Below are 7,934 nucleotides of genomic sequence, written 5' to 3'. Positions count from 1 at the left end.
CCCTGCGACCATGTGTAGACCTGGATGAAGCTCCAGGCTCCTGGCTTGGTGCAGCCTGGTACAGCCCTGGCATTTTGTCCACTGGCGACTAAACCAGCAGACACAAGCTTCTCCCTCTCTCCCTTTCTCCTCCTCTCTCTCTCTCCTTCTGTAACACCTATTACTATTTTAAGAGAAGAATGATATGGTGAGAAACACGGCCCAGGCTCCTGACCTTCAGGAAAGCGTCCTGAGCCTCCTGCCCAGTGGGGACACTCCCGCAGGGCCCCACTGAGGGCCATCAGGGGCCCAGCTGCGGTGGGCTCTGGGCGCCGGGCTGTGGGCGGCCCGGGGTGGACACACAGAGGTGACGGCGAGCAGACCAGCAGGACGACAGCCACGCAGGGTGGCGCCCGTGGCTTTTATTAATGGCAGAGAAGCCGTTCCCTGGAGGCCGCACCCGCGCGCATGGGGTCCCTGGTCCTCACTCCCGCTGGCCGCCCGGCCTGGACCCAGGGCTCCGGGACGCAGGCGGGGGACGCGCTGCTCCTTCGTTCGCAGTGTTCGGGCCCGCTGGACACACGCAGATGCGGCGGACTCCCAGATCGGGGCAGCTTGGCCATGGCTCCAGAGGGTTGGGGTCGGGGGACAGGGCGGATCTGGGGGCGGGGACTAGTCCTGGCGGGGCGGAGCTGGGGCGCGAGGGGCGTGGCCGGGTGGGCGGGGCTCAGAGCAGCCGCTGCAGCCCCAGCGCGATGCCAGCAGTGAGGGCCCAGGGGGCGGCTGCCAGGGCCCCTCCCGAGTTCAGGTTCTCAGGGATCTGGGTGGCGTTGCTGCAGTTGAGCTGCTGAAAGACGATGTTCCCTATCTTGGTGTTCGGTGTGGACAGGAGCCCGCAGAGGTCGTCGGTGATGTTGGAGCAGCCTTTGACCGCCAGTGTGAAGTTGTCCTTGTCTCTGGTCCCTAGAGGCGGGGGCACCTGAGCGCCTAGCCAGCTGCATGGCCAGGGCCGCGGCGCTCGGAGCTCGCCTGTCCCTCCAGGTCAGCCATCAGGGCGTGACAGACAGATTCGGCCAACCCAAGGTAGACAGGCAGGCACCCCTGCCCCACCCAGGAGGACCGGGCCTGGGTCCTCATCCAGGCCGGGCCCAGACCCCGCTCCTCTCTGGACCTGAGTTCTAGCTGCCTCAGTTTCCCCTGAGCAGAAGCAAAAGCAGCCAGAAGGGATGTGGTAACCGCATGCAGACAGAGCAAGAGTGCGAGCTGGGAGAGTGGGGGTTGGGGAGGGAGGGCAGTGCCAGCCCCAGGGGGGTGGACACCAGGCCCTGGGGAAAGTGGTTACTGCCATCAGCCTGAGAGCTTTGGCGCTGGAGGCAGGTCTAGTGTGTTAGGAATACACGGGACCATGGCTGTTGTATAGCGGGTAAAGCCGCGGCCAGCAGTGCCAGCATCCCATATGGGCGCCAGTTTGAGACCCAGCTGCTCCTCTTCCCATCCAGCTCTCTGCTATGGCCTGCAAAGGCAGTAGAAGATGGCCCAAGTCCTTGGGCCCTGCACCTGCATGGGAGACCAGGAAGAAGCTCCTGGCTTCAGATTGGCGCAGTTCAGGCCATTGCAGCCATCTAGGGAATGAACCAGCGAATGGAAGACCTCTCTCTCTACCTCTCTCCCTCTCTGCCTCTCCTTCTCTCTGTGTGTGTGATTCTGCCTTTCAAATAAATAAACAAATCTTACAAAAAAAAAAAAAAAAAGGAAGATGTGGACCTGTGCACTTCTCTGCTGCATTTTTTAAAAAGTGACCTTGGAATCCCTTCTCAGCCTTTTGGCTAAGATCAAGTATAGTAAAAAGTGACCTTGGGCGGGGCCAATGCAGTGGCTCACTAGGCGAATCCTTTGCCTGTAGTGCCGAAATCCCATAGGAGCGCCAGATTCTGTCCCGGTTGCTCCTCTTCCTGTCCAGCTCTCTGCTGTGGCCCAGGAAGGTAGTGGAGGATGGCCCAAGTGCTTGGGCCCTGCACCACAAGGGAGACAGGAGGAAGCGCCTGGCTCCTGGCAAAAAAAGACCTTTCTCTCTGTCTCTCTCTCTCTCACTGTCTAACTCTATTTGTCAAATAAATAAGTGAAAAAAAAATTTAAAAGGTGACTTTGGTCAAAAATAAGCAAAAAGAGTTCACATTTGTGATGGCATTGATGCAAGTCAAGCTCTGTGAGGAAAAACCTCCCAGGTCCCCTGCAGCAGAGGACACAGGGACAGGACGCGCACTGCCCAGCTCCCAGCCCCGGAGTTAAAACCCACAGCAGTGTAGACATCCAGGGAGTTTAAAGCACAAAGAGCCATGCCTGAGGGGATTCCCATGATGGGGCCTTCTGGGAAATACTGCGGGGAGCTCGGGGCATCTATGGGTCCTCGTCCACTGTCCAAACCCCCAGAGAGTCCAGCTGGAGAGAGGCCCCGTGTACACTGAGGACCTGGTGACGCTGAGGCCAGCCGGGCAGACACTGAGAAATCCAGGACTGCAATTAAACATCCATGCCTGGTGCCCACATGGCCTGGGGAAGCCTGCGCCCCCTGCTGGTGAGGAGCAGACCTGCAAGGCTCTGAGCTCTGCAGGAACTGCCCCTGCCAGGGACCCATCCAGGAGGGTCTTGGCCTGGAGCTGTGGGGCCTGGGTCTGCTGTGTAGCCGCGGCAGAACCCACTTGCTGTCGTCGGCAAGCACGACTGGTTGGATTTGGAAGCCGAATTTGACACTTTCCACCAGGGGACCCAGCGCGCTAAGTTTGCACTGCGCCTAGTGGGACAGGTAGAAGAGTGTAGGTGTGCAGAGGCCACCCCACCCCCACCTGTGGAATGAAGCAGCCTGGTGACTGACAGCCAGCACAGGTGGAGGCCCTGGGCCAGCAGCAGGGGAAGCAGCCCTGCCCTGAGAAGGCAGCCCTGAGACAGCACTGGAGCCTCTCTCCCGCTCACAGGCATCCTGGCCCCATCCCCGTGTCAGGCCGCCCCCCTCCACCTCTCTGTGAACCTACACCTCAGGACCCCAGGAGGAACTGGATCCCCAAGACATACCTTGCACGACTGCTGCAAGCCCATCAACGCACCGTTCCTCTGGGTTACACCTCACGAAACTCTCGTCACAGGAGGTGTCGTTAACCCCTATGCAGGAAGGGCACTGGGTGTCGCCAGTCGCAGGAGTCAGAACATCTGCAAGGGAAGAGTCCTTATCACCACCACGCTGTCAGACAGAATGGAGTGACTGCAACCTGGCCTCGACACCACCCTGGCCACCCCTGATGACCCAGACCCCCAGGGCTGCCCCACAGCTCACCCAGTCTCTGAGTGTGTGGGGTATAGGCTGAGAGGAGAAAGGTGGGCCCAGCCTGTCCAATGTTTGGGTCCTGGTGTGTGCCTGTTACTAAATCTGCTGTTCAAGCAGGAGAAGATAAATAAAAACACAGGGCATCCGGGTGCCGGCACTGTAGTGTAGCACATAGGGCTGCCGCCTGCAGTGCCAGCATCTCATATGAGTCCCGGCTGCTCCTCTTCTGATCCAGCTCTCTGATGTGGCTGGGAAAGCAGTGGAGGATGGCCCAGGTGCTTGGCCCCTGCACCCACGTGGGAGACCTGGAAGAAGCTCCTGGCTCCTGGCTTCAAATCGGCCCAGCTCCAGCCATTGTGGCCATTCGCAGAGTGGACCGGATGGAAGATTTCTCTCTCTCTCTGCCTCTGCCTCTATGTAACTCTTTCAAACAGATAAATAAAAATCTTAAAAACAAACAAACAGGCCGGCGCTGTGGCTCAACAGGCTAATCCTCTGCCTTGCGGCGCCGGCACACCGGGTTCTAGTCCCGGTTGGGGCGCCAAATTCTGTCCCGATTGCCCCTCTTCCAAGCCAGCTCTCTGCTGTGGCCAGGGAGTGCAGTGGAGGATGGCCCAAGTGCTTGGGCCCTGCACACCATGGGAGACCAGAAGAAGCACCTGGCTCCTGCCATCGGATCAGCGTGGTGCGCTGGCCACAGCTTGCTACCACGGCGGCCATTGGAGGGTGAACCAACGGCAAAAAGGAAGACCTTTCTCTCTGTCTGTCTCTCACTGTCCACTCTGCCTGTCAAAAACAAACAAACAAACAAAACACGACTTCAGTCTCAAACAGCGGTTCTCACACGGGGCTTCAGGAACCCCGAGCCCTGGGCTCTTCCAGGGGTGCTGAGTTAACCACTTCCGGCCAGCACCACACGGCTTTGGCCTCATTCACTCTCCCTCACAAACACAGGGTGGGGTTTTCCACACAGGAATGCACACACGTGGGAGCCCCCAGCCATCTCGTGTGTGACAACGCCACACTCCTCACCACTGTGTTTATCTGCCAAGCACGTGCTGATGTGTACGGTGCTGCTTGCTATTTGGGTGAACCAATGAAGGTTTATAAACTTTCTTAGCTTGGATTTCCCAGACAGTGAATACTGACAGGGGAAGTGCACATAAACCAGAGTTCTCTGGACTCCTCAGTAATGTGGGAGACCTGAGTCCTAACAGGGCCCTGGGACCCTGAAGTCTGAGAACTGCTGGTGAGCGCCAGGGGCTGCTCCCAGGGGCAGGCGTGGGCACAGCAGGGAGACCCCTCTGGGGGCGCCGGATCCCCTGATCCCCTAACGCAGCGCCGGGACCCCTAAGTCCTGGCTGCACCCTGACTCCAGCTTCCTGCTGAGGTGCAGTGTGGAGCAGCCAGTGAGGACTCAAGGACTAGAATTCCTCCTGCACCACCACGGGGGAGACCTAGACGCTCCCAGTCCTGCCTGGCCTGGCCCCGCCTCTGCTGTTGGGGGAATGTGGGGGTGAACAGGCAAAGGGAAGACTGCTCTCTGTCTCTGTCTCTGCCTAAGATAAAATGAAAATATGTAAATACTAAATACATCCCCCCCCCCCAGCCTGGGTGTCTGTCGCTGCTGGCAGTGCTGTCTGCCCTGCAGTTCTCAGGCCCCTCTGTCAATCAGGTGTGAATGTCATTCAGATGTGACAGGAGGGCCTGGCCTGCAGGTGGCCCTCAAGGGCAGGAGCACAGGTGACCCAGCAAGGGGGACCATGGGGCTGGCACCCACCTGGTGCCAGGCTGGTGCTATTGCACAGTTCTCCAATGCAGCACTGGCTTGACAACCAGGCTGTTTGTCCAGCAGCTACCCGGACATAAAAGCCCAGAGGCGTAGGAAACAGTGAGCAGTCGATTGCGGAGCAGGCCAGGTCCTGGAAACTTGTGAGAGGTGAGGCTGCACAAAGACAAACACAGACTGTTAGTCCCTGGGGAGGAGAGGCCGTGGGGGCCTGGGGACCCTGGAGAGCAGCGGCTTCTGGCCAGCACAGACACACTCCCCTCAGCGCAGTGCAGGTTTGGATCAGCGGCGAGGGTTCCTGGGAAGAGAAAGCTGCGGCTCCATCAGCCACACCTGTGCAGCAGGAGCGCAGCAGAAATGCAGGCCAGACCAGGAGAGGGCGGGGCCTAGAAGTGGGTGGTACATGTGACCGCCTGAGACCACCCACCAGTCCTAAAATGAGAATAATCAGTGCCAGCTCTGTGGCATAGCGGGTAACATACAGGCGCAAGTTCAAGTCCCACCTGCTCCACTTCCAATCCAGCTCTATGCTGCTCCTGGGAAAGCAGTAGAAGATGGCCCAGGTCCTTGGTGCCCTGCACCCATGTGGGAGACCTGGAAGAAGCTCCTGGCTTCTGGCTTCAGATCGGCGCAGCTCCCGCCATTGTGGCTAACTGGGGAGTGAACCAACGGATTGAAGACCTCTCTCTCTCTCTCTCTCTCTCTCTCTCTCTCTCTCTGCCTCTCCTTCTCTGACTTTAAATAAATAAATAAATATTTTTTTAAATGAGAATAATCAGCCAGTGCCGTGGCTCACTAGGCTAATCCTCCACCTGCAGCGCGGGCACACCGGGTTCTAGTCCTGGTCGGGGCACCGGAACCAGTCCCGTTGCCCCTCTTCCAGTCCAGCTCTCTGCTGTGGCCCGGGAGTGCAGTGGAGGATGGCCCAAGTGCTTGGGCCCTGCACCCACATAGGAGACCAGGAGAAGCACCTGGCTCCTGGCTTCGGATCAGCGCGGTGCGCCAGCCGCCCGCGCGCTGGCTGCGGCGGCCATTGGAGGGTGAACCAACGGTAAAGGAAGACCTTTCTCTCTCTCTTTCTCTCACTGTCCACTCTGCCTGTCAAAAAAAAACCAAAAATTAGAATAATCAAACATATCCGCTGCACCTTGTCTGCAAACCCATGTGCTTCTGCCTGAGAACTGGACCCAGACCCAGCCAAGCTCCTGGGCCAGAGCTGTCCAGCTTGGTGGCCACTAGCCATGAGTGCCCGCAAAACGTGAATCTAGGGGCCAGCACTGTGGCACAAGCTGCTTAAGGGCCGCTGCTTGCAATGCCCGGCATCCATGTGGGCAGCAGCCCAGGTCCTGGCTGCTCCACTTCCAATCCAGCTCCCTGCTAACTCACATGGGAGAGCAGCTTGGGCCCTTGCACCCATGTGGGAGACCAAGTGCAGCTCCTGGCTCCTGGCTTTGGCCTGGCCCAGCCCCAGCAGTTTCGAACATTCGGGAGTGAACCAGGAGATGGATGGAATGTCTCCTCTGTCTCTCATCCCTCTCTGTAATTCTGCCTTTCAAATAAATAAGTCCTTTAAAAAAAAAAAAAGGTGAATTTAGATGAATCAAACTAAAATTTAAAGTTAAGTTCCTCGGTCATACTAGCCGAATTTCCAGCAACGCTCAGGAGCCACACGTGGACACTGTACAGACGGCACTGATTTAGATGTTCCATGGTTACAGACAGTACCGCTGATGGCCCTGGGCCAGTGGGTGGAAACACCAAGAACAGGAGAACAACTGAATGACAGCACAGGATGCCACCAGCCAGAGCCAGAGCAGGGCGGCTGTGGGCGGATGCACCCATTCCTGCCACACATCCAAGAATGGAACGGGAGCTGGTATAAAAATCAATCCCAACAGCAAACGGTAATGCGGAGACCTAGCTTGCATATTAATCACAGCATCACAGTGTCTATCAAACAACGAGAGTCTTAAGATGGCCCCAGTATTAGAAGAAATGACAGAGTTACAGTTAATGTCTTAGCTGTGATAACGGAACGCTAGTTATGTCTTTTAAAAGCTCTTATCAGAGATGACAGCCCCGGCCTCATCTCAGGCCTCCCTCCCAGCCTGGCCGCCCTCCCCAGCCCGCTGAGGACAGTCCCAGGGTGGGGTGGCACGCAGCCCAGGCTGACCTGCAGGCCAGCCGGCATTGGAAACTATGCAGCCGGCGCTGGCATCCGCGGGACACTCAGAGACAACGCTGCCATCACAGGGAGGCATCAAATGAAGAGCACTGCGACAGTCCAGGGACCCTGCGGAGACAAAAAGCCCACGTGGCTCCATCTGGTGACGCAGAGCAGAGACCGCACCCACCTCAGGGGGGCGCCCAAGATTGACAAGACTAGGAGCTGCCCATTGTTCACCATCCCGCAGTCGGGGCCAGCCTCAAAGGCAGGTGAGCAGGAGGAGCCTCGCCCATCCCTACGCCCACCACCTCCTGTCATCCCCCAGTGGGCCCTGCACACCCTCTCTCACCTCCAGGGGCCAAAGCGAGTGCTGCGATGAGACCAAGGACCAGGATGCCCTTCATGTTGCGGGAGCTGACCCTCCTGAGGGTGGGGGCCACGAGCCTGGAGCCTGGAGGGACAGAGGAGGCAGCCCGGGGCTGGCGGGGGCTGTCACCCTCAGAGGGTGCAGAGCCAGGAGCACAGAGCCCGACACCCACGCCACCCTGCTCTCACGTGCACCGGGCGCTCCCAGCCTCCACGGCTACAGAGGCATTGCGCCCGTGTGAGACACAGCCAGGCACATCCCGTGGAGCCACTCGGGTGTGAAGTGGGCAGGAGACTGACTCCTGGCCCTGTCC

At 58.5% G+C, this 7,934-nt stretch overlaps 1 long non-coding RNA gene across 1 annotated transcript; it reads right to left on the bottom strand.

Annotated features, from left to right (window-relative positions):
* Positions 1–796: 796 nt before the first annotated feature.
* LOC133758625 (uncharacterized) lies at positions 797–7,341 on the bottom strand. The gene is made up of 4 exons (XR_009865811.1): positions 7,261–7,341; positions 5,079–5,243; positions 3,049–3,183; positions 797–942 (listed from the first exon to the last, which is right to left on the bottom strand). It is a non-coding gene; the product is annotated as an uncharacterized LOC133758625 (long non-coding RNA).
* Positions 7,342–7,934: the final 593 nt, after the last annotated feature.

This window comes from Lepus europaeus, chromosome 4 (assembly GCF_033115175.1).
Source record: "Lepus europaeus isolate LE1 chromosome 4, mLepTim1.pri, whole genome shotgun sequence".
NCBI classification, from domain to species: Eukaryota; Metazoa; Chordata; class Mammalia; order Lagomorpha; family Leporidae; genus Lepus; species Lepus europaeus.
Note: the sequence above shows the minus strand (reverse complement) of the source record. Positions and strands in the feature narration are given on the sequence as shown.